The following is a 27,447-nucleotide window of genomic DNA, read 5'->3' on the forward strand; positions in this document are numbered from 1 at the left end:
CTGAGTTGTTAGACCTGCTGTTAGGTTGTTTTGTAAATATTATATCTCATGAACTACGAGACCAATTGGGTTGGTTCCACTTCTGGAAGTTGACTTGTTGAGTTAGGAACCTAACCCAAGTGGTCTTGCATCTGTTGGACTATTCATTTAACGGGAATTTCAAATAAAATTCTGTTGCGCATGAATTTGACTGTTATGAGTTTGCTGTAATGTTTTGATCATTGTGAGAAACCTATGTGGAATAAAAATAAAATAAAACATGTTCTGGAAACCTAATACATGTATGCTTTTGTGATGATTTTTGATGAATTAATTGAGATGCTATGATCGGTGGAATAGTATAATCTTTCAAGTAGAATTCTGTCTCGGTAAAGTTAACTGCCGAACTTTGTGAAAATGCATGAAAAGTGCTAGTTGCTAGTTAATTGTTATGTTTTGACCAAATTGCCCCTGCGGGGAATACTTGCTAAATAAGTGTGGTATTTTGACCAAATTGCCCCTGCGGGGAATAGTTGCTAGTGGTATACGTTATTAATACATGACACGTAAATAATTGTTCACACACGTATCGTATCACAAATGTACTCGTTAAGTCACACACGATTCACAAACAAACACGAAACGTATCTTGTGATTAGGAATTATGTGCCGGGTCTGGAGACTCGATATTAGTTCCGATACTTAGAAAATCTCCTTGTTGTTTTAGAACGCTAGAGAGAGTTTTCTGTGACGCGCATCACTTGGTGATTTATTTTGGGAATTCTTCGCAAACAGTGAGTTTCACTTACCCCTTTAAACTGTTTTCAAACGCTTTTCACTTGGGGAGATAACATACTCCGAAAACGCATTTAAGATTTTGTTAATATAGATTATATATCACTTGTAAAGACTAAGTGGCAAACGCGTTAACTAAAGTCCTTCATTCACATCGAACCGTTTAATATTGGATAATAGCGAGTCATTGTTGAGTAGTACTACTGGGTTTGACAAACCCCACCCAACGCTAAACTCGACTGGAGGTCGAGTGGGTGTAATCTTGGCTAAACACATACCATGGTCGGGATAGACCTGGTGGCAAGGCAAATGATAAACAGTCAGCTTCGGTGTCGAACACTTAGTAATACTTGTTTTATAGGCTAGCTACCTATAGATATATAATTGACATAACACTATCTGGTAACGCAAAACGCTTAACGCAAAACGCTGAACGCAAAACGCTGAACGCAAAACGCTTTATTTTATATAAACTTGTGAACTCACCAACCCCGTGTTGACACTTTTAGTATGTTATTCTCATGTAGCCGAGGCGGGCGCGCGGTTTAGGATCATGCATTGCTTGAAACACTTTTAATTATGCAAACTTATTTTAAACTGTTATCATTGGGTTTTTAAGTCGTCCTGCGTGACGCAACATTGGTTTCTATGGTTTTACGCTTCCGCACTTATTTTCATTTAAACGTTTTTATGGTTTGATTATAACTAATGATTCCGATCCTGTTAGTTCACACCCTCTGACGGTAAAACTCCGTTAGTGGATTTTGAGGTGTGACAGGATCCATGGAGGTTGAATGAATGTGTGCTAATAAAATTGTTATTCATTTCATAATTTCCTTTTGCTTTTATCTTCTTAGACCTATAAATATCATTCATTAATTTTTAGCTCATTCATCTCCTATACTGAAAAAAAGATAGATATGATTTCATTAAAGATATAATTATTTTTATTATACTAATATAAATACCCGTATATTTTTAATCTCTATAATTTAGGTAATTAGTTATTTGATTAAATGATAGATTGATGCTTTGATTATACTGATATAATTAAGTTTTCATTAAAAATAGAAAATTATAGTTTGAGCGTGAAATTTTGGCCAAGAATGAATGCCTAAGTAACATGTGTTCCTAGTTATTTTATTTTATTAAAATACAGGTAGATTGATTTGCCAAATTTAAAATAATTTAAACACGATCACCAGCTACACATGATATTGATCCGTCACATTAAATATTGTCTTAGTCAAACCTAGACAGGTGGCCGGGATCGATTTATATTTTATAGCATTAAATCATATAAAGAATACATATTTACGTATGCAACGTAACTCCATTCCATAATTTTAATGTGAGCTTCAAATAATCAAATATATTGTTAAAAATGTAGAAATACACCCTTACAATGGTTCTATTAAACAACTCAAGAACTATGTCTTGATTTACAAATTAAACACCAGCTTGCAAATGAAAATAAGAACAACTAAACATTATAATAACATTAACTCATTTGGTATCATTACCTATTTACATCTCATGTTTTTTTAACATTAATTGAAGACATGAAACGCGAAATCTCCTCGTACAACTCTTTGGCTTTGGTTTTGTCAAAATATTCAATCCCGTGTTCGCCGTCGCTGTAGAAACATGTGCACTCTACACCTCTTGACTCTAAAGTCTTTGCAAACTTAACTTGACGATCTATCATCAAATCCCCGTCATATCATCACCGGCCAACCAACGTCTTTGATCCGCCTGATACCTTCCAGATTACCCATCATCAAGTTGCAATACCCATGGTCACGATTTGCACCGACAGGGAGAGCAAAATCCCACATCGTATCGCTTAAGGATAACGTAAAGAGAGACCCAGTGGTCGCCAGTCTGATATCTGACTCTGTCCTTTCCAGTCCTCCCATGAAAATATTGTGAAAGATCAAACCTTTAATATTTAAGGGCTCAAGATCCGTAAGTTGTTGGGATACACGTAATGCTGCGTGATAGACTATGTTTGCACCAGCACTAGTTCCCATTAGGTAACAATTAGACAAGTCAGCAAACTTGGTCAACCATGGATCTTGGGTTGACTTGATCCAATGCAAAGCCTCCTCTCCATCGTCATAGGCAGCTGGAAGGCGGTGCTCCGGTGCGTTTCGGTAGCCTACATTGATCACCACAGCCTGGAGGTGCGCGGCTAGTTGATCACAGAACTCGTGTATCATGGTATTACCTGCAGTCGTGAAAATAAAGCCACCGCCACGGTAGTAAACAATGAGTGGGAGCTTTTCCTCATGTGTTTCTTTCGGGATATGAATTCGGCAGCTGGTTTTGTTAATATCATTGATGGTTACATCTTTGGAGATGGCAGGAGTGCTGGAATCCTGGTCTGGTGTAGGAAGGCAGCATGGGAAGGACATGAGGCGAGTGTATGAACCGTCGGCATTAAGTACAACGTAGGCTGTGTTTTCTCAGGCTGGTAATGTTTGATCAGACATTGATCTGGACTTTTGAGAATGGAGATGAACGGGAGGATAAGGTGTAGGACAGAAACCAGCCAGTTGGCTTAAATAACCACTGAATAGATTTAACGTCGAATATGATTATTTATAAATAAGTAGCTTTTAAACCCGTGTAATACACGAGATTTGTCAAATAATAAAAATAAATAAGGTCCATTACTGATGAATGAGATGATAGATTAGGAAAGTAGAAGGGAATTATAACTCATTTTTCAAAATTATTTTGACTTGTAACCCATGGATAGGTATGATAAATTAAATGAGAAATTAAAAAGTTAGAAATAAAATTATAACTAATTTACCCAAATTATTTTGACCCATGACACATGGATAAATAGGACAAATAAGATGAGAGATTACGGAATTGGAGAGGAAATTATAACTCATTTGTCAAAATGGGTTTTGCCCTATAACCCATGGATAGGTATGATGAATGAGAATAGCGAGTAAACCAAGAATGAATATGAGATTGACACATTATCATTATTTTCTTTTATTAGTATAGTTATATTAGATTAGATGTATGTTCAGTAAGTATTTAATTATGTATTATGGCTTTTGACATAAATTTTATTGATGCTAATTTTAATTATTATTAACATTAAAACCAATTATAGTATCTTAATGACATAATCATAAAGAAATCCACATATTTCGTTATAATCATTTAGAAAAAGATTGATATTTGCTAGTTGTAGTATGTTTAAATATATTTAATTTTTAACATAAAAACTAAAAAAGTCAAAATTTATAAAAAAAATGCTAAATAAAGTTAAAAATTTCAAAAAGATTGATATTTGTTAGTTATAGTATGTTTAAATATATTTAAACTGAAACCTAATTGCAATCATTATATGGCAATATCCATGAGTCATATAAATTAAACCCATTATTCATGGATAGTTTAAGTCAAGGAGAACGAAGGTTAAAAAGAAATATTCCAAAATAAATATGATGATGACACATCAGCTTTAGTATTTTAATTTTTTAGTATTGGTATTTATTTTATTTTTTTCAAAGAGTGTCACACTGTTGCCAACTTCTAACACTAAATTATTAATTTTGGTTTACATAATACATTTGTTTAATCTTTTATTGTTTTTCATGTGGATATGGAGTTAGAATTCGTTTTCTCTGTCTAATTATTACGCAAACCCAGCTATTTCAATTATCTAAATTCTAAACTATGTAAGAGCATTCTCAGCCAGTTTCCTAAGCCTGATTCCTATAATTATGTGAGGAGGATTTGTAAATTATATGGTATGGTTATGAATGGTTGTGAGTAGAGAAGAGAGAAAATGTTATATGGAAAAGTTAAATTTGATAATTCACTATTCATACCCTATAATTTTTTAATATATTTGAAAAGTGGATGTGAGTGAAGAAAAAAGAAAAGATAATGATAAAGGTATAAAAATATTATTTAATCAAACAGGGGAGAGAAAAACAATAATTCATAATATAATTATATGATATAAGATAGAAAATAGGTTAGGAATGCTTTAATGATCTAAATTTATATTTGGAATGCATAGAAAAAACAACACAGGTATATATTATGTATACATTGTTACATATCTAATTAATATTTTATATCAAAGTGACTTGCTATTGTAATATGTTAACGAAGTATTAGTTGTTTTGTAAATAATATATTAGTGTATTGGGAAATTACATCTATAATATCTTCTATCTATCGATCAATATAAATGTCTATAAAAAAATTCTATGTGTCACTATCTGGTTTTTTTACACCCTCTTTCAAACCAACTGATTGCTTGATTTGTGATTTTAGTTTTTCACGCGTTTGATTCGAATTTGTGGGTATGGGTTTCATCATATCCGGATAGTCCTTAAATGAGTTATGACATCTATTTATTTGTGAAATAACATTCTAATCATCAAACAATAATTTTCATGGATTATGAGTATCACCAAACCCGGATAGACCTTAAACGGTTTAAACATCTCATTTATTTGTGAAACACTTTTATCGTCAAACTCTAATTTAATTTATTTCCTCTAAATATTCTCCGTCGCCGGTCTATCGTCTCCATCACCGGTTAATTTCTGATTACCACCCACCATCGTCAACCTCCCATCTTAGACATCAACTACCATTGTTACCTACATCAACCACCTTATGTTCGTAAGACAAATATTTGTGTTAACGTTTGCTAGTATAAAAAAAATCAACATGCTCGTGTTCGTATGTGCCTGTTTGTTAAAAATCTAAAAAAAACTACACATCTCAATTAAAAGAGCCCAAACGTTAAAAAAATATAATAAATGTAACAAACTAATATATACGTATTAAAACAAAACAAAACTATGTTAAAAAAGAAAAAAAAATCACTACAAAATAAAAAATAACAAACGATTAAAAACAAAAACCTAAATAAACCCCTATAACACTGGGCCAGGGGGCTCAAACTAGTATCTAAAATAGGAGTCATGAGCAAATTAAGATGATTTATTTTTAAGAGTTTTACAAATTATACAACATATAGTATAACCCACACAACATGTTAGATAGGAGTAAGATGGTCCATTACAAAATATTCAACAAATTCTTTAAATATAGTTTCAATATTGTCCCCTTAACTTTACATAACTTTTAAAGAATAGTTACAACTTTGGCCCCTTATCTTTAGCCATATATATATATATATATATATATATATATATATATATATATATAGAAGTATAGTTTGAAAACCCTCTTGAGTTGAGAAAACCCATGAAAATCCTATGTAACATCGGTTTTTTTTTGTTACATGTAATAAATGTTGGTACATTTAATACAAAACATCGAAAACATAAAAAAAATGTTTTGCTATTTTTTTTACATTTTTTTAGTAATATTTATATATGTTCTCAGAAGAGAGAAAATATAAATAAACTTTTACATTTTTATTAACTTTAATTATGGACCACAAGATTTAATCTTTAATTAAAAACATGTGGTTGAGAATGGGTTTCTAGAGTTTTCAAAACTCAAGTGGGTTTTTATTCTATCCTAACCCTACATATATATATATATAATTGGCTACATAAAAATCCTACGTGTCACGATGTGGTTGTTCCCCACCCCTTCTCGGGCCACCAGATTGCTTCATTCCTAAATGATTGCTTCTTATGCGTTTGACCCGAATTTTCTGGTACGGGTCTCATTTATTTTTAAAACTTTTCATCATCAAACAATAATTTTCGTGGGTCATGGATTTCACCAAACCTGGATAATTCTTAAAAAGGTTAATATCTCAATTATTTGTGAAACCCCTTAATCATCAAACGATAGTTTTAATGGGTCATGGGTCTCACCAGGCCCGAATGACCATTAAACGGGTTATAAGACCTCATTTATTTGTGAAATTCTTTTAACATCAAGCCTTACTATAATTTCTCTCATCTACATATTCTCTGTCGCCGGTCTATCCTTTCAATCACCAGTTTACTTATGATTACCACCTACCCTCGTCAACCTTCCTTCTCATGCATCAACCATGTGACATTTGTCAATTTTGGGTTATTTTATACTTGTATTCTTAATGTAAACCCGACCCGTTTTGTATCCCGAACCTTTTGATATTATCAAAATGATGAATTTTATGTTACATATTTGTTTTATAGTTGTTGGATCTAAAAAACACCATTTTCGGTTCTTAAAAGGCCCTGAAAACGCTCAAAATGAACTTAAGGGACAAAAACTACCAAAATGGAGACTTGAAGGACCCATTTGTAGTTTGTGCTTTCTTGGGTCTATAACCAACCCATTTTCATGCAACACCCTTTATGAAAGACCCATTTAACTTACCCTATATATACACACCCATATTCTTCATTTGTGCTTGCTCATTTCCTCATTTCTCTCTCAAATTCTTGAATTCTAAGGTTGTTCTTCATAGTTTGACTCTCAAGGTCAAACTAAGCTAATCTTTCATTTTAACTAACTTCTCGATACTTAAAGCTTGATGTTACAACATATATATAATATACACTCCTTGTTTACCTTCGGTTGTTCATTTCTCCGGTCTCGGGCGGTTGATATGTCAGGCTAGTAAGGCAAGGTTACATTGAGGACTTTGTAGTCCTTGTTTATATATTTAACAAATCTAACTATATAACTTGTTATACTTGCTTAACTTCTGCATATTTTAGTTTATTGTTCATATTTGTCAAGTTCCATGGTATTGGGTATGTGGTGACTAGCCTCGGTTTCATCCCGAGTTGAGAACCGAACCAAAAACCGAACTTTCGTTTAAAAGCTTTATTGTTAACTTTTTGAATGTAAAACTTGAGTATTATTATTTATAAGTTATTTTACAAGTTCCATGGTAATTGGTATGTGGTAACCATTCTCGGTCTTATTCCGAGTCAAGGACCGAAACAAAAACCGAACTAAACCGAGTTCACTCGCTTAAGACACACAAGTGTGTTTTTAGACACCAAAACTCATATTTTTCTTCAAAATTATATTTTAAATCAATTTTAGTTAATTTCTAAACATACTTGGCATGTCGGTAACCAACTTGATCTTATAACAAGTTCGGACCGATAAAGTCGTGTACTCGCTAAACGAACGTTAAGGTTCTTCACAATAGAACTACATACTTGGTTAAGTATATTTTGATTTTATTGAGTTATCTCAAAACATTTATTATTTTGGGAAGTTAACTTTGAGCTTGGTCAATTATCAAGTCTCGAACCGACAAACCCGAACACTCGTTTTTTTGGTATTCTTATAATCAAGGGTTTTGCAATATTGCATTTTAACCCACATTATTACTTAACATAGGTTGAGTAAAAAAAGAAAAAAAAACTAATGAATAGAATACCGAGACCCGGTTTTGAGTAAACTTATTTTACAAAACTCGTTTATTTATTTTCTCAAATATTTACATTTTAAATCCTAAACTTTATTTATCATGTATCTTATTTTAAACCCTTCCAAGACTACTTACTAACACAAGACCCGTTTAATATAGGTCTTGCTCGTTACACCGATCTCTCCGATTATTCACGACATTATCTTTCAAGTTACTTGTTATTGTGAGTACTTTTTCATCCCCCGTTTTCCATCTTTCGTTTTGGGGGTGGCATTGCATACTTATTCAAATTCAAATGATTTATACTTGAGTCTTAAACCACAACACTTATTATATATGTTTACTTAAATAAATGCTCGATTTGGTGTTATATGCTTTACATGATTATGTGCAAATTCTTGAATGCTAGGGCGGGTAGCCTCTTGAATGCTAAGGCGGGTAGCCTCATCAAAGTATGATCATACGCTAATTCCGAGTATATATGGTATCCCCATATAGAAAGGTGTCGTCAATGTACTCTTATTGACGATTTCATTATTGTCGTCAATGTATTCTTATTGACGGTTTTATTATCTAAATTGTTGCTATTATTTATTGTTTTCATATACTAGTTGTGGATTTCATACTATATACTTATTGCCCAAAACTTTGAAAATTGTTCACCAACCTTTGTGTTGACAAACTCTATTTTATGCAATGTTACAGGTTTGATGTTAGCTTGATTGGATTACTTGAAGAAACTTATCATCTTGGCTTTAGGATATTAGAAAATGAAAGAACAAGTTATTTGTTTATCTATCTATTTGGCATTTTGTATGAACAATTGTTGTGTTATTTATGATGATATGGATTTAAATGAGTTGTTTAAATATTGTAACTTTATAGTGTCGTTGTGCAACGAACAATCATGTCGCGCCTCGACGTTTCCGCCTTCATTGGTCGGGGTGTGACAAACCACCATCGTAACCTACATTAACTGCTCCTTTTTCATACGAAAAATATTTGTGTTCATGTTTGTTCGTTTTAAAAAAATCAGCATATTCATGTTTGTTTATGTTGGTTCGTTAAAAATCTAATAAACCTACACATCTCAATTGAAAGAGCCATAACGTTAAATAAATATAATTAACGTAACAAATTACTATATACGTATTAAATTAAAACAAAGGTGCGTTAAGAAAAAAAACAAATCATTACAAAATATAAAAATAGCAAAACGATTAAAAACAAAAACCTAAATAAAACCCATAACACGGGGGCTAAAACCTAACTATCTATATAATTGCCTACAAAAATCTTACGTGTCGCTCTCATGTCGCTCCCCCACCCCATTTAGAGCCACCCGATTGCTTGATTTCAAAATGGAGGATTCTCATTGATTTAACTAAAATTCGCTGGTCATGGGTCTAATGATGGAGTTTAGATCGGGTCAAACAAAACGGGTTTTTTCATCCTTTTCACCTTCTCCATGCTCTCACAGTCTCAAACCCTAATTCTCTATAATCTCTCCCGTTACCTCTCTTTCACTTCTGTGCTTCTTCATCATCGTTACGCAGATGGACTGGGTCAAATAGATGATATCTTATAACTCTACAAAACCCTAAATCACGCACCACCATCTATCTTTGTTAATTGATTTGATTTAAGGCGTTTATACTTTGAACCCTAATTGCTCCCTGTGCCATCCTATTCTTTGTTATGATTCTTCAATCACAATCATCATCTGAATCGCAAGAAACATCTGGATCGAAGTTATGTTGGACATTATACAAATATTTGGTACTTTTGTATTTGTTTCATAGACTTTTCAAAGTGAAAATTAAGTCATTAACAACATTTATTTGTTATTATTACTAACTAATTGAAAGTTACCTATAAATTTTTTAATTGTTATTTTTTTATTGATGTTATTAATCAAAGTAATGTTAAACAAATATAATTTTAATAAAATACTATAATATCTTCAATCATATTTCTTTAAATGCGTTAAATATTATATACCGCCTACACAAATTTATATATTATATACACATGCATATTCATGTGTTGTGTAGGTGGAATCATGAATGCGCATGTCAAAATTTTATAATTTTAGGCTATTAACATGATTTGTTATTTATTATATGTAGTTTAATGTGAAAAATATAAAAATAATTTATTTTTTACCGTGTAAGGTTTATATATGTACTATTTAAGTGACATCACGAATGCGTATGTGAAAATTTTACAAGTATAGGTTATTATTATTATTTGTTATTTATTATATAGTTTAATGTAATAAAAAAATTTATTTTGTACAGTTTAGATTCATTTATGTACCGTGTAGGTCCATATTTGTACTGTTTATATGGTATTTCAAATTGTATATGTGCAATTTTTATTGTGTGTAGGTTCATTTATGTACCTACGTGTAGGTTTGTATATGTACCATGTATATGATATTTCGAATTGTGTATATGTAATTTTCATCATGTGTAGGTTCATATATTATTGTGTAGGTTCATATATGTACTATATAGGTAGTATTTCCAATGGTGTGTGTAATTATTATCGTGCGTAGGTTTAATTATGTAGTGTGTAGGTTCGTATATGTACTATGTAGGTGGGATTTTGAAATGTGTATGTATAATTTTATTCATGTGTATGTTCATTTATGTAATGTGTAAATTTATCGACAGTATTGAATTTAAGAACTATTATCTGAAATAAGGTATGAAATTCAAATTACGAGAATAAAAAAATTAATATTGGTAAATCAACAAAATTGAATTCGATAAAATAAAAAATCAAGAATTCAATATATGTTGATTTGACTGTATTTTAAAAAATATGAAAACAAATTAGTTGTAACTTCTCCATACCTTATGACCTACCAAATATGAAAAAAAATGCACCTTTTACTATAACACCCTTGTTATTAAAAAATGATAAAATAAAAGAAAAAAATTTGATTGGTTGGATTCATTACTCGCACTTCTCGTAATAAGAAACACTTCTGAAATGAAAGGATTTGATACACTAATCATTTATCGTACAATAGGTACGTGACTTCCTTCACCCTTGATTTTGAGAAACCCTAAATCACCTCCTCTGCCAACGATATCCTCGATGTTAACCGTCATTGGAAAAACGATCTTTGCTTAATCCATCTCCACCTCTACCACTCGCCAATGCCATCAACACTCTCCGTTGCCATAATCAGCGTCCAAAATGAACTCGCCGGAAAAACGCAGAACATTGCTCCCTTTTGTTCATAGGTTTGTTTAGCTTTTAACAAGATTGAAATTGAAATTGTTGAACCGAATTGATATTAACCGTGAAATTGATTCAATTAATCATCAATTTGAAGCTTCAATAGATAAATTTTGACTTTGAATGATGGGTTTTAACCTTGAATGTATCAGGATTTAAGCATGAACGTTTTAGGTTTTTAGCCTGAACGTTTTAAGGTTTAACCTTGAACGTTTTAGGGTTGGGAATTTGGCTTGAACGTTTTTGATAGTTTTGATAGTTTTATGTTGAACGGTGAGCCAAACTGTTATTAATGGTTTTTTTGTCAACTGAACCGTTGAAAATTGAAACCGATCAACCAAAATTAAAACAAAAAAATTATTGTGATATCAAACCAATTACCAGTTTGAAAGATTTCTAACCAAACAATGAAAACCCATAAACATGTTACGTGATTACCAAGGTCTGCGTTTCACGCTGCATCGCGTATGGACACATCCAGTATCATACAATAACCTTGCGTTAAAAACCATAAAATTCAGTTAATTATGTTTATGCTTTTATTTATTGTATGTAAAAAGTATAAAAATGAAAGAAAGCAAACCACAAAAAGAAATAAGTCAGGGAATCAAAGAACACATTCCACAAAGTTTGTTATGAAAGTTATGAAAATTGTATAAAGATGGTGTATTGGTTTTTATTAATTCAACTATTATATTTTAGTTGTTGTCGGTCCCAGCTTTACTAATTGATTGATACTGATCCCACCTTTTATCATATTTGTTCCTAACGATCCGCGACTAACAGAATGCTAACGCTGCTAGTTACAGGTCGTCGGAAAAACGCTTTTGGTGGGAAAACTCACATTTCTTTCCGGAAAACTCAACATTTTCGTCACAAACATCTTTGTAACGTTAGGTTGGACCTTTAGGAACCTTTTTATGATAAAAGTCTCAATTATTGAGGTCGTCGGAACCCCCAAACTATTATCGAAATCGGTTAGTGGTGCTCAAGTGGTGGTGATTAGTAGGTGGTGGTGGTGGTGTTCAAGTTGAGTTTCACGGCAAAAAAAATTGACTTTTCCTGCCAAAAGGCGTTTTCCTGGCGACCTACAACTAACAGCATTAGCATTCTGTTAGTCGCAGACAATTGGGAATAAATATTATAACAGATGGGATCGTTATCAGTCAATTTGTTAGTTGAAAACTGCGACGACCGATTGATGATAGTTGGGATTAATAAAAACTAACACACCTTTGAAGATTATAAGATTGATGTTTGTTTTTGTTTGTGTAGTAAAAAATAACCTGAAATTTGTTTACCTACTTGCAAACGTAACCAAAATTTCTACCCTTAAGCCCAAAATTCATAAAGTCATTTATTTTTGTTATGTTTACGTGTTTATGGTAAGAATCAATTTCTATACAAGTATATGAATAGACCAGATTATATTTTGGTGGTAAGCTTTACTAAATTACTAGGTTTTAGCCCGTGTTGTGTTACACTTGATGAAAAATATTTATACTTCACATTTATATTTATATATAATAAAATGCAAGTTCAACCATCTTTAAAAATTATAAATAAAAATAAAACTAACATAACCTTGAACATTAAAAATGTATATTTATTTAATATTATAACATGAAAATGCGTACACAACATTGTAGGTTCCCTAGATGGATCTGCACGGGATATCTCAATCTACACAGGTGCGGAATACCTGCGTAGGTCGTTACGAGTGTAGAACACGAATCAAACAAACACACGATACGTATAAACGAACACACGTTATATTATAACCGAACACGTGATATAATCACTGAATACACGTCTCTCGACTCACACACGTCTGTATACGATAACTTGAACAACTCGATGAACAACTCGATTAACCTTAAACAAACCGTAACCTAGGAATATATATACACGACAACTTCGCCTGGCATGTTCAGGCGAAGTTGTCCATAACTTCGCTTGACTAACAAGTTCGCCTAAACAGCGAACTTGTTAGTAACTTCGCTTAAGACATATAAAACATAATTAATCATTACAGACTCGATTACAGACACACGACTATGAACTACTGACATTATGCACCAACAGACTCCCCCTTGGCAGTAGCTTCATGTCTTGATCTTTAAACACGTGTCTTGTAATCTTCAATCTCTTGGTCTTCATGCATGTACTCCTTCTCTCACGCATATCGTGACTACTCGCTGATATTTCCTCGCTTCGTCTTTCCAAGCCGGAATATAGAAAATCTTCTTTTCATTTAACACCTGCAGATCAGCTTTCGATAAATTAACAAGATGCATCGGATCATACACTCTTAGCATTCTTGTTCGTCTTCATCTTCCATCACGGCTTCAGCAGTCTCGCAATCAACATACCACCATTTAAGATTCTTCAACACATCTTGAGGCATAGTCTTCATTGGAACCTCCTTAATGCATCGGATCGGTTTGTACTTCATTACCATCCATGGCTTGCCATCTGCTCTCATTCCTTTTTCCTTATCTTCCACTAGCTTTCCTTTCTGTGGCTTTAATAACTCAAACTTCTTTTCTTTAATACTTTCTTTCCACACGATTTTCCCAATAACTCTCGCCATGTTGTCGTCGCTTCTATTAATCAACCCCAATCTAGCCAAATCCTTCACCTCACATTCAGGCAATGTATTGAGAGACCTCAACGTCCTCTTAAAGTATTGGATCCCATCATATCTTTTCACCACGAACACTTTTAGCTGTTCATCATATAACCAACAGATAATGCCTTTCTTTGACTCAGCGTACCCTTTAATATTATAAGTTTTCTTGAACATTGTAGGTACCACTGGCTTCTTCGTTTTGATAAACCAATGAGCATAGCCTTTTTTCCATCTAGGCTGCTCCTCCCATTCTGTATCATCACCTACTGTATCTTGACATACATCTGACTTCTCAACTTCAGGGATCTCGTGTTCAACATTCTCATCAACTATCTTACCCTCTTCAACATCATCTTCAATCACAATCTGTTCACCAATCTTTTCAATCTCTTCGACTGGCAATATATCATCATCACATGTAAATTCATCATCATCTAACATATCATCATCCAACTCCTTCAAGGCATCGATCACATCATCTCCCATCTCCTCGTCATCTACCATCACCACCTCATCACCACCAGAACTGCCAGCTGCACCTGTAGACTCCCCCTGAGCTGTGGAAGTCCCAAGAGCTTGAGTAGTTCTTGGCAACTCACCACCTGCACCTTTCGATGCATTGGGATCATCGTCTCTGTCATTCTTCTTCTTTGTCCTGAGCTCGTCGCCTTTACAGCTTGTCTCCCCCTGAGATGCCAAGAACTCCTTCATAGCATCTATAATTTTTCCATGTTCAACCAGGAGGGACGACTGTAGTTGATTTTCTTCTACTAGGCGCTGAATAGCCTGGGTCTGGATAAGATTGATCCTAGATTGTTCTGCCACGACCCGTTCCAGTGCAGCTATTCTCTCCGAGTCTGATAGGGTTGCATCGAAATCGAACCTCATGTGAGATATGTCTTGAGTATACTGAGGAGGGATTTCGAATGAAACCGGGACATCAGAAGCAGGCGTAACCGCAGGTGGTATCATACCCGATAACCCTGCAGTTGCAACGACTGTCGACTCAAAAAATTGTGCAACCACTTCTGAAGGAGTAAGAGTTGGAGGTGGTAAAGACACAATCTCCGGAGTCGTCAGCTGGAAAGTAGTGGGTGGGATGCCGAAAGAAGATGATGTAGCCACCACGGGAACATCCGCGGCGCTTAAACTTGTAACTTGTACTGATGTAGGGACAATCGACATACCGGACAGTGCGGGTGGAGCGAAACGTACTACTCTTGAACTCTCACCTGCTCCCATACCTGCACCTGTCCTGTCCCGTCTTGAACGTCTGATCAACTTATGAATGTCTTCTTCTTCTTCTGACTCACTATTGTCATCTGTCCTCTTTCTCTTCCCATACGTCCTCTCTTGAGTCACCACCATACATCTTGCCTCATCCATTTCCTCATCAAAATCTGAGTCAGCCACCGATGTAGCTGCCCTAGTAACATGCACAGACGAGGCACGTTCAACTGGGACCTGAACGTTCTCCTCTGGATCCACCCGATCCATATCAAAGAATCCTTGACCACCAAATTCTGCATCAAGGTCCACTTCCTCTTCAGCTGACACAACAGGCGCAGCAGGTATATCTTGAGGTGCTCCGGCCTGTTGTGGTTGAGGGTCTCTGAACTCGTCCCCATTGGCAGGAACATACTCCGGGTTGATTAAATACCCAAAGAGTGGAGTATGCCTGGGACGGAGCTCAGGTTTGCTCTTCGCGCTCAATGTCCTGCACTGAGCGAAGATACGTTTGTTCACACTCTCCACGTATCTGATCGGAGCGGCGCTGAGGTAGATTTGGAGCCACATAGTTCAAGATCATCTGGATGAATCTTGGATACATAATGAACCTCTCACGCGCCACTGCCCGTCTTTGTCTATCGATCTCATAGAAGACCATCTGACTGAAGCTATAACGTTTGTTATAAGTCAGAGCAGTCATCGCCGACTGCATGGTCGCACCCATCCCGTCAGTACCCGCCTTCCTCACTGACATGCAGACAATCATTACGTGCATGAGGAAGCGCCACTGATCGAGTAGGAAACCCTTCCTTCTTCGTGTATCGCCCAACGGGCCCGAATAGCCCATTCGTAAAAACGCTCCATCTCGAAAAGGAGCCACAAAGTCCGTCGGGTCATCCCTGATCTCATTACCGAAACGTAAAGCCGCCCGGATTTGTTCAGAAGAGAACTGAACTTCTTGATTGTTGACGGTTGCTCGCATAACCGGGGGCTCAACGCGGCAATCGTATTCCACCGTCTGCCAAAAATCCTCAATATTGGGTAAGGATATCGGCAGAGTAGTTGTGATCGCGTGGAATATCCGCGAGCGAAGGAGGAAAGTGATGATTTCGCGGTAATCCTCCACACCACTCGCATCTGGGTCTAACGTAATATACATATTATGACCCGGGATGAACTGCCTTTGATTATCACCTTCGTCATCTCCTCCAGCATCTCTAGCACCAGCAACAGCAGCCATATCTGCAACAAACGAACCAAGTTAGATAAACGTTAAGGCGTAACACAAGTTCGCTTGTTACCATGAGCGAAGTTGTAATAAAATCTGTATAGGCGAAGTTAAAGGTGGGGCGAAGTTGGGAACAACTTCGCTTCATCTTTAAGTTCATCTAATAACTAATAAGTAAAAAGGTCCAGGCGAAGTTAACTTCGCCTCACCACAACATCGCCTCAGGCGAAGTTAAACCTCAGGCGAAGTTACGGATAACTTCGCCCAAACTGTAAGTTCGCCTGAATCTGAATCGGCGACAGTAAGGAGATTCAAATCCGAAAAAAAAACTGATGTTTTAGGTTAGTTTGACGATTGAGGGGTCCGAAAAACATGATTTTAAAGCAATCTGGACGATCAGTTTGTTCATGACCACGTAAAGACAAGTTTTGAAATCGGGTTCAAAAGTCCGACAGTCCGAGGTTTCGAAACGGTTCGACACGACCTTTGATAAACAAGAAAGAACATGGGTTTTACGATATATCGACACCTCGAACCTTAAATCGTAACGGAATCTGAGAAATAGATCAAGGAATCGGAAAGAACGACAAGTTCGCCGGAAAACTGATAAGTTCGCTGGAATTTCGGAAGATAAGTTCGCCGATATTTTGAAAATAATGAACGATTGACCTTAAAAATTCCTTTATATAGGGGCGGAGTTATACAGGCGAAGTTGTGGATAACTTCGCCTAGGCGAAGTTATGCACAAGTTCGCCTGTTTAACAACTTCGCCTCTATTTACAAAATCAAACCTTATACTTTGAACATTTTGCAAAAAACTTCCTTTAAAGAGTTAAAAGATGCAATCAAGACCAAGTAACCAGTTATAAAATCATAAAACTACCCAAGTACAAAAAACTGTTAAAAATTAAAGTACAAGGGATCAAATTTCAGTCTCGACAGGGACTACTACGTTTTAGAAAAGATCCGAACAGGAATCATACTAATTACGTGACTGTCACATAGATCCGTGTTTAGCTGTATTATGACATAAAGAAACAGGTTGTGAGCAGGTAAATAACTTAAAATGGTTTTCATCGTTTCTGTGATACGAGTTAGGTTCAATTATGTCTCAAAATTTAAGTGGGCAACAACTCAGAGATTATGATGCCTCCTATCTATTCTCAAAGCGTATTTGGCTTTCCCCAAGTCACCCCGAATTGACCTCAACCCATAGTGTCTGATTAAGTTTGTAAGTACTCTTCATCTGCTTCCCGTTCTCTTTCTTACTCCATGATTGAGAAGTCTTGACATTGTTAGCTCTAGAATGTTTCAATAACTCATAAGGTTTTTTTTTTTTTTTTTTTTTTTTTTTTGAATAAACATTTACATAGACTTCAGAGTAGTAAACAACTGCAAGTCCCGAGTCTGGATCACTGCAGTTTCTTCACACACTATCTTTACGGGAATCAGAACACTTACGGGCTCGTGTATGACTGGGTAATCGCTTTTCTGCCTATCATTCGGAAAGATATATATGAAGACATGCAAAACTCTTAAGGAGTTTCCACGTAAAATCGAGTAGATTTAGTTTGTATCACATCTACTTTTACGCACCATAAAAAGCTACCATGACATACAATGACTGTTCTAAAGCCTTTTAAGCCTAATAACTTCACTAGTTAAGCACACAGAATCAGTATATCTATCATTTTCCAAGGTTGGATCAATTTTCTGTTAAACATAGCAAACGAACTTCTTACGAAGTAATAGACTTGAAAAATAATTTCATTTCCCCTAAAAAAAATTTAACTTCAATCGCCCCGATCAAGTCAAAGTCTTCAGGTAAACGGCAATCCTGAAGATCCAATGGATCAACTGGACCGACCACATACTAGTATGTGTCCTTCTAACTAAGTATGATTGACTAATTTTAAGCGAAAGAATGAAAACTCATCATAAACCGCCCCGGTCACTTTCAGTCATCTGGTTAATGGCTATCCTCATATTCTACAAGTAGAAATGAGGACCAAACATATCCTAAGACATGTCCTTCAAACTGAGGCAACCGACATAATTTTAAGCAATAGTGACATTTTTTTTTATGCACAAAAAGCATGGTTACTCGGGATTGATCATCCCATTCAACTCAACAAGGTTTTGAAATCTTGATTGTCAAACGCTTTAGTATATAAATCAGCGAAATTATCAAGCGTATCCACCTTTTCAAGCACAATCAGTTTCTTCTCAGCACAATCCCGTATAAAATGATGACGTATGTCAATATGTTTAGTTTTACTGTGCTTCACGGGATTGTTAGTTACTGAGATAGCAGCTGTGTTATCAATGCAAATAGGAGTAAGTGAGAAATTCAGACCATAGTCGCGTAACTGTTGTTGAATCCACAGAACCTGGGAGCAGCAGTTGGATGCTGCCATGTATTCTGCCTCACATGTTGAAATTGCGACTGAAGTCTGCTTCTTGCATTGCCACGACACCAATATGCCACCTAGAAACTGACATCCTCCAGTTGTTGACTTCCGACTCTGATTGCACCCTCCATAATCAGAATCTGTGTAAGCGACTAGCTCCAAGTCTCCTCGACTCTGGTACCACAATCCCAGCTTTGGCTTGCCTTTGAGATACCGCAGTATCCTCTTCGCACCCTTCAAATGAGATTCTTTTGGGTTTGCCTGAAAGCGTGCACAAAGACAAACAGCAAACATTATATCAGGCCTAGAAGTAGTTAAGTACATTAAAGAACCTATAATAGCCCGATATTGGGTTGGGTCCACGTCTGCATCGTTGTCTGAATCAGCTCCTAATTTGTGATTGACGCAGACTGGAGTATCGAATGGAGTGCTGTCCTCCATCTTGAAACGTTTGAGCACATCATGGACATACTTGGTCTGATGGATGAACATCCCATCCTTCTTCTGATCAACCTGCAATCCTAAAAAGAAAGTTAGTTCACCCATAGCACTCATTTCAAACCTTTTCTTCATGACGGCCTCAAACTCCTTACACATGGAGACGTTTGATGCAGCAAAGATAATGTCATCCACGTAGACTTGTACCAGCAGGAAGTCGCTTCCTTCTCTCTTGACGAACAACGTGCTATCTATCCTCCCTCTTTCAAACCCATTTTCAAGCAAGTAATCTGATAAAGTTGAGTACCAGGCACGAGGTGCCTGATGTAGTCAATACAACGCCTTGCTTAACTTGTACACGTGGTCTGGAAAGTCTGGGTCAGGAAAACCCGGAGGTTGCTCAACATACACTACCTCATCGACTTTCCCATTCAGAAACGCACTCTTCACATCTAACTGAAATACCTTCATCTTCTTATAAGCAGCAAATGCCAAAAACAATCTAATGGCTTCCAATCTTGCCACAGGAGCGAACACTTCATTATAATCAATCCCCTCTTGTTGATTAAAACCTTTAACGACTAGCCTCGCCTTGTTTCTTATAATAATCCCTTTCTCATCTCTCTTGCACTTAAAAACCCATTTTGTGCCTATCGCATGCACATTCTTTGGTTTTTCAACCAAAGTCCAAACTTCCATTTTCTTGAATTGAGCCAGCTCTTCTTGCATGGCTTCGACCCACGAGCTGTCCTTTAGAGCCATTTGATAATTCTTTGGTTCAATCTGGCTGATAAAGCAGGTGTACAAGCATTCGTTGATTATGCCTGTCTCCTTAATGCTTGTGTAAACACAGGTGTGCTCATTCAAGCTACGTCTTGTTTGTACACCGGAGGACACATCACCAATCACATTCTCCAAGGGGTGATCTTTATGAATTCTCGTGGTCGGAACAGAATCGACATGCAAATTGTCTTCCAAGTTAGAAGAGAGCTCGTCAATGGTTGTTTCTTGCTGAGAGTGAAACGGATTGAAAAATTCTTCTTCAGGAGAGGCAGCAGGGGTATCGATAGCATTTGATGAGGAAGGTTGACATTTATCAAACAGCTTTCTTTGCACTAGATTTTCTTCCTCATCAAGGATCATCTTCGTAGCAACTCTCTCTTCTTCTTCTGCACTATCCAAATACGGTATGTTAAAAGACTTAAAAAATCTATCATAGTCGAAAAACTCAGCAGGTCCGTTGCTTGGTTTTGGCGGTTTGTAACTTGTGATATCGGTGTTACACACCACCTCAACCTTGCTGGTCGATGTATTAAAGACACGTCTGTTGGGAGTCCCAACAACATAACCGACTAAGATTCCTTCATCGGCTACTTCACCAAATTTAGAATTTGTCTTTAAAATCGAACAAGGGGACCCGAATGGTTCAAGACCACTCAAGTTGGGCTTCCTCCCATGCATAAGCTCATAACACGTTTTATTAAGTCTTTTGACAGTCAAGACTCTATTCAGGATATAGCAGGCTGTAGCAACAGCTTCAGCCCAAAACACCACAGAAAGCTTCGAATCAGCCAGCATAGTTCTGGCTCCTTCAATTAACGTTCTATTCTTCCTTTCAGCCACTCCATTCTGTTGCGGAGTATACGGAGCGCTGTACTGGTGTTCAATCCCTTTCTGAAGGCAGAAGATCTCCATCTCAAAATTCTTGAACTCCGTTCCATTGTCACTCCTGATGAACTTAACCCTTTTATCCATAACGTTCTCAACTTTGGTAATCAAATTCTTCACAATCTGAGCCGTTTCATCTTTTGATTTCAGGAAATATACCCACGAATATCGTGAGTAATCATCAGTGATCACCAAGCAATAAGAAGTACCTCCTAGACTTTTTGCATTCACGGGACCGAAGAGATCCATGTGAAGCAATTCTAGAGTACTGACAATAGAATTGACCTTCTTGGTGTGATGGGATTTCTTGTGCTGCTTTCCCTTCTTGCACGCTAGACATTTGTCTTCAAAGTTGAAACTTTTCAAGGGAACGCCCAGCACAAGTCCATTCTTGACAATGTGGTTCATCTTCCGAAGATGAATGTGCCCCATTCTCCTATGCCACAATTCGGACTCCGATTCGCTCACTTTTGTCATAAGGCATGATTCTTCCGTGGCCATTTCAGTCGACCTCATATCCATAATATAAGTATTCCTCTCACGTGGAGCCTTCATCACAATCCACTCCTCTGGTATCTGAAAACCAGGATGTAACACAATCGCCTCATTCTTTGTAAAATGTACGGTGTACTCCTTATCACAAATCTGCGATACACTCAGCAGATTGTGCTTCAATTCTTCGACAAAGTTTACTTTCTCTAGAGTCATCTTTCCATTAGACACCGTACCCATTCCTGTAATCTTGCCTCCACTTTCTCCAGCAAAGCTTACTCTCCCTCCTTGAACATGTTTCAAATCGTGTAACAAGTTTTTGTTACCCGTCATGTGCCGGGAACAGCCGCTATCCACAACCCATAGGTTGTTTGCAGCCCTGTTCAACTGTTCCTACACGATAAAAGCAAAAGATTAGAATCTAGGGACCCAAGACCAATTGGTCTTGGATCTATACATCCCGAGCTTTGGCTTTCCAAAGTTAGTATCTGGATAATTCCTGTAAGTCCTATTAGGATACCTCCTTGTAGATTGATTGTGAGGCCTTCCAAACCTTTGTGAATTAAAAGAATTATAGCTTGTGGTTTGGTTATTAGCAGTGTAAAACTGAGATTTGTTTATATGAAAACCTGAATTAGTCACATTTCTGAATTTTGAATGGTTTTCGTTTTTACCAGTATTATGATTACCATTAGGCTTATTCTCAGTTTTAGTAGGCCTCACACCTCTGAATCTCTGCTTCAGAGGGCAATTTGCAACTAGGTGCCCTAATTGATTACACCTAAAACAACACCTATGTTCAACCTTTTTATCAACAGGTGTTTTAGATGTCGAGGCTTTATTACCGCCCGTTTGTCTCACATAAGGTGGGACATACGGGTTTAGCGGAGAACTCTTTTTAGTTGTTTTATCTTTCTCTCCACCATTTGGCAATACCGCCTCCTCTTTTGCCTTACCAGGCTCGGATGACTTATCCGAACTTGATGAGACTGGACTCGGATCAGAAATTTTAACATTTGAAACAGGCGGACTTGTTTCGCCTCTACTAACATCTGGTTCTTTACTAGTTACCTTAATTGGAACTGTCTGAACAACCTCAAAGTCAACAGATTTCTGATTACTAGGATTAAAAGTGTAGTTGTGATTATACGGTGGTGGAACCTCATGATAACCAATTCCTCCCCTCTTAACTGAGGAACCTTGATCACTAACAAGGTGATCAAGAATAGCAGAGGAATTTCTGAACTGCTCAAGTTTTCTATTCAGTTCCACCACTTTCACCCGGTGATCAGCAATCTGTTTTTCTCTTTCAGCTATTAGTTTGGTTTTTTCTTCCAAAACTTCATAGCTTAGATCAATCACTTGAATTTTTTCAGCAAGTTTTGCTTTTAGACTTTTAATATCTTTTTCACAAGCTTTTATTTTAACTTTATAGCTATTTTCTCTTGCTTTTGTAAAATGATGATCTTCTTTTAGAGTTTTAAACTCAGCATCCAAACTAGCATACTGATCAGTTATAGTTGCTAATTGCTCAGACAAGTTTTCACATTTAGAACAAGTAGGTTTAGAACATACCTCGGAGAGCTGGTCTTTAACATCTGCCATTAAAGCTTGATCTTCCCGAGTAGCTTTCTCACTTCCTTCAGTTTCAACCTTCGCCAAATTGGCCTGTTCGAAAGTTTCTTCAGAATGCAGGTTCCAGTTATATTCACCATCTTCTCTGGAAATCATGGCACTATAATCTTTACTACCCCCATTATGCTGTGTAGACTTGCCTTGGCCACGTTCTACACGCTCATTTCTGCACTCCTTTGCAAAGTGGCCGTTTTGCTGACAGTTGTAACATCTTACCTTCGTCTTGTCAAACCCTGGCCTTCCACCGACAAACTTTCTTCCGGTCTTTCTCATAAAACTTTTCACTCTTCTCACGATCATAGCCATCTGCCATTGTAGATCCATTTCTTCCAGATCATCAGCATCAATCTGGTCATAGTCTTCATCCAACATAGCTGGATCAACAATCTTCCCTTGAATGTAGTTCTCATAGGAAGCAATAAAAGAAGCACAGAGAGCAAACTGCTCTTTAGCAGATTTGACACTCATAGGCATCTTAGAGTAGTTGTTGCTAGGAATACTTGGAGAGCAACTACTCTTGCTTGCTTGCGGTTTAGAACCACTAGATCCACCTGCTACAAAGCAAACATCACCATTCGTGTTGACTGACACATGCCCCTCATTTGATGAGTTGGCGCCCGACTCTCCCTTCGAGTAGTAGGCAGCTGATTCAGTCTTCGAACCTGAACTAGAGTTGACTTTAGCACCATACATACCTGGATCTTGAACCTGATCCGTAGGTGTCTCCTTTCTAACCATGTTAAGCTCAAAGGTTCGGAGCTTGTTGACTGCCGTTTCCAGATCATATTGGGGAAAGTCTTTGTCTTCCCTCATCAGTACCGTGTACATCTCCCATTTTGGTGGGAGAGCATCAAGAAGCTTCTCAACTATCTCTTCTTCTCGGTAAGAAATTGAATAGTTGCTCAGTTCAGTCATCAGATGATAATATCGGGTGATGATATCATCTAGAGATTCATTCTTTAAATACTTGAAGACTGAGAACTGGGTTTTGAGCAATTTGATCTTCGAAGCACGGATTCCCACATTTCCTTCAAACCGGTTCTCAAGAGCTTCCCAAAGCTCTCTTGCTGTCTTGTACTTTCTAAAAGTATGAAGGATCTCTTGTGGAAGAGCCATAGTGATAGCAGCATGAGCCTTGCTCTCGGCCTCATACATCTTTTTCTCTTCATCTTCCATTTTGCTGTACTTCTTGATCTGATCACGACCTTCGTACTCCATAGTTGGTGGAATATAACCATCCTGGATGCATACCCACATTTTCGCATCCTGGTACTTGACATATTGTTCGAACCGATCCTTCCATGCAACGAAATCGGTTCCCTTCAGCAACTTTGGGGCCTTAGTAGCTGACCCTGCTTCTACTTCCATCTTAACTAACTCAGAGATGTTAATTGACGACATCTTTCTCGAAAACTAAGAAACCCGAAATCAAATTTTTTTTTCTTCGAAAATTACTGTCGGCGAAGTTACGGATAACTTCGCTTAAGTCTTAACTTCGTTGAAAAACTTCGCTGATTCTTAACTTCGCTTGAGGTAAGCGAACTTAGGAGGTAGGCGGAGTTGTAGAGAACTTCGCTTGAGTTAGGCGAACTTGAGAAGGTAGGCGAAGTTGTGGATAACTTCGCTTAACCTTATATCTTCGCCGAAACCCTACGAACAGTGACGGCAACTTCGCCTGATGAACACCAAGTTTCTGCAGATCTGGAATCTGGATTTTTCGAGGTTTTTGACGGTGTAAAGGGTTGTATACGATGGTAGGAGGTAAGAATGACACAAAAACACAGAAAACACGTCCCGCGAATAGTCGAAACGGGACGATTTCTACACCCGCGTGAATATCCCGAACCACACAATCGAGCAAATGCTCTGATACCAATTGTAGGTTCCCTGGATGGATCTGCACGGGATATCTCAATCTACACAGGTGCGGAATCCCTGCGTAGGTCGTTACGAGTGTAGAACACGAATCAAACAAACACACGATACGTATAAACGAACACACGTTATATTATAACCTAACACGTGATATAATCACTGAATACACGTCTCTCGACTCACACACGTCTGTATACGATAACTTGAACAACTCGATTAACAACTCGATTAACCTTAAACAAACCGTAACCTAGGAATATATATACACGACAACTTCGCCTGGCATGTTCAGGCGAAGTTGTCCATAACTTCGCTTGACTAACAAGTTCGCCTAAACAACGAACTTGTTAGTAACTTCGCTTAAGACATATAAAACATAATTAATCATTACAGACTCGATTACAGACACACGACTATGAACTACTGACATTATGCACCAACAAACATACCCGTAAGCTTAATCACAATAAGCTTTCAAAAATTTCTTTAAATACAGCATTTATTGTTCTTTGTTCGTAAGATTAGATTGTTTGTCTAGTATGACTATTTTAATGCCGTCTCTAGTCTTCACTCTTGACAAAGCAACATAAAGCTTGTCATGTGTAAAAATTGGCTCTTTTAAGTACAACACAACTTTTTCTAATAATTGTCATTGACTTTTATTTATAGTCATTGCAAAACAAAATGCAACAGGAAACTGTCTTCTCTTTAACTTGCAAGGAAGACCGACCTTAAGTACCAATCTATGGTTAGGCAAACCAGACATCTTTATCCCATTAAGAAAACCGTGAGAGTACAACGTTGGATCAAAGTCTTTAGATACTCTTTCAACCTCATCTACACTGTCTGAACTTAGATATTCCATCTCTTCACCAGAAAAAAAAAATCCTAACATAAGGTCCTTAATTTCATGCATGACCTCATTTAAAGGAGCCAATATTGCATGTTCTTGAAATTAATTCACCTCATTGAACCTTTCTAAAATTGATGGATAAACAAAATTGATTAAACAAGATATTGGATCTACTGATTGTTGATTTAGAAGATCATTTGGAATTTATATAATTGCTTTACCGTCATTTGAACCACCAAGATTGCCTTGACCAATATCCAATAACCAATCTGCAAACTCTGTGATATCATGAACATGTAATGATTGAGAACCAAGAGTCAGTTTCATGTTTTTTTAACTTCAGAAGGCCATATATACGAAGAACTTATTGTAGCATTAACACAATTAGTTCTTGTTCCATTTTGTACACCTGACAATATTTGTCTATAATCACCACCAAAAACAACAATCATGCCTCCAAACAATGACTCTGCTATATTTCTAGGATGAACTATCATAACATCTTCTAAGGTTCTGTCCAACACCTCAAATGCATATTTATGAATCATCGGAGCTTCATCCCAAATAATTAACGAAGTCTTTTTCAATAATTCGGACACATTAGTATTTCCTTTAACCTGGAATAATATAAAAAAAGACACATACTTATTCCATTCAATAAAAAAAAGTAAAAAAATTTTCTAAAAAAATAATACATATTAAGTAATTCAAACAATACCTAACACTGAGAATCCTCGGTTAGATTTATTGGAATAAGAAATCTCAAATGAGCTGTTCTATCACCTTCCAATAATAACGAAGCTATGCCGCTTAATACAACGTTCAAAACAATATGACCCTTCGACCGCATAGAAGCAAATAAACGTTTTCCATAAATATGTCTTCCCTGTACCACCATAGCCGTAGACAAAGTCCACCTTTGTTGGCACTCCATGACTTCATTATCTCAATGCATACACCTCGTTGTTCGTGTGTTAATGAAGCAAAAAGACGGTTAAATTCATTTTGAAGAGACTTAGTATCATTAGATAGCTCTTCAACAATGAGAGAGGATTTGTTGCAGATGATGTGGAGTCCTTATTTGGGTAAGCCATTTGTTTATACTTCCGAAGAGTTGAGTTGTTTGAACCAAAAACCTTCAATCTCAAATAAAGCCAATTTCTTGAGTTAGTTTCAGTAAATATCAAATATGCATAATCATAGCAATTAATGTAGTATTCTAGGAATCTTAGCAATATAATTATAAGGTTATTAAAAGTTTTATGTTACTAAAAATGATCTCTTGTAAAATACCTGATTGCTTATTTTTATTTTATTTTTTATGAAGGTCGTCAACTAAAATTTGCCAAGTACTTTCCCAAACAAAATTACAAAAATAACATAGCCGATCAGTTGGACAGAAAAAGCCAAATGAATACAACAAAAGTTTCATGATTAGTTATCATAAAGATCTAATGTTTCTTTATATACAACATTTTTAGTCTTGAAAATTTACTATCTTCATAAAAAAATAGTTCTTTCAATGCGTCTCTGGTTTTAACTCTGGACAGGGCAAATACAATTGACCGTCACCGAAATCTATGTGTTTAAGATATAAACCAACTCTCAAAA

General features: G+C 36.4%; 1 pseudogene; it reads right to left on the reverse strand.

Annotated features, from left to right (window-relative positions):
• Positions 1-2,308: 2,308 nt before the first annotated feature.
• On the reverse strand, positions 2,309-26,770 carry LOC143579384 (carboxylesterase 20-like; annotated as a pseudogene).
• Between the last annotated feature and the right edge of the window lie 677 nt (positions 26,771-27,447).

The sequence above is a fragment of the Bidens hawaiensis genome, unplaced genomic scaffold (assembly GCF_021521415.1).
Source record: "Bidens hawaiensis isolate Kalapana, Puna unplaced genomic scaffold, B.hawaiensis_p1.1 tig00001463_1, whole genome shotgun sequence".
NCBI classification, from domain to species: Eukaryota; Viridiplantae; Streptophyta; class Magnoliopsida; order Asterales; family Asteraceae; genus Bidens; species Bidens hawaiensis.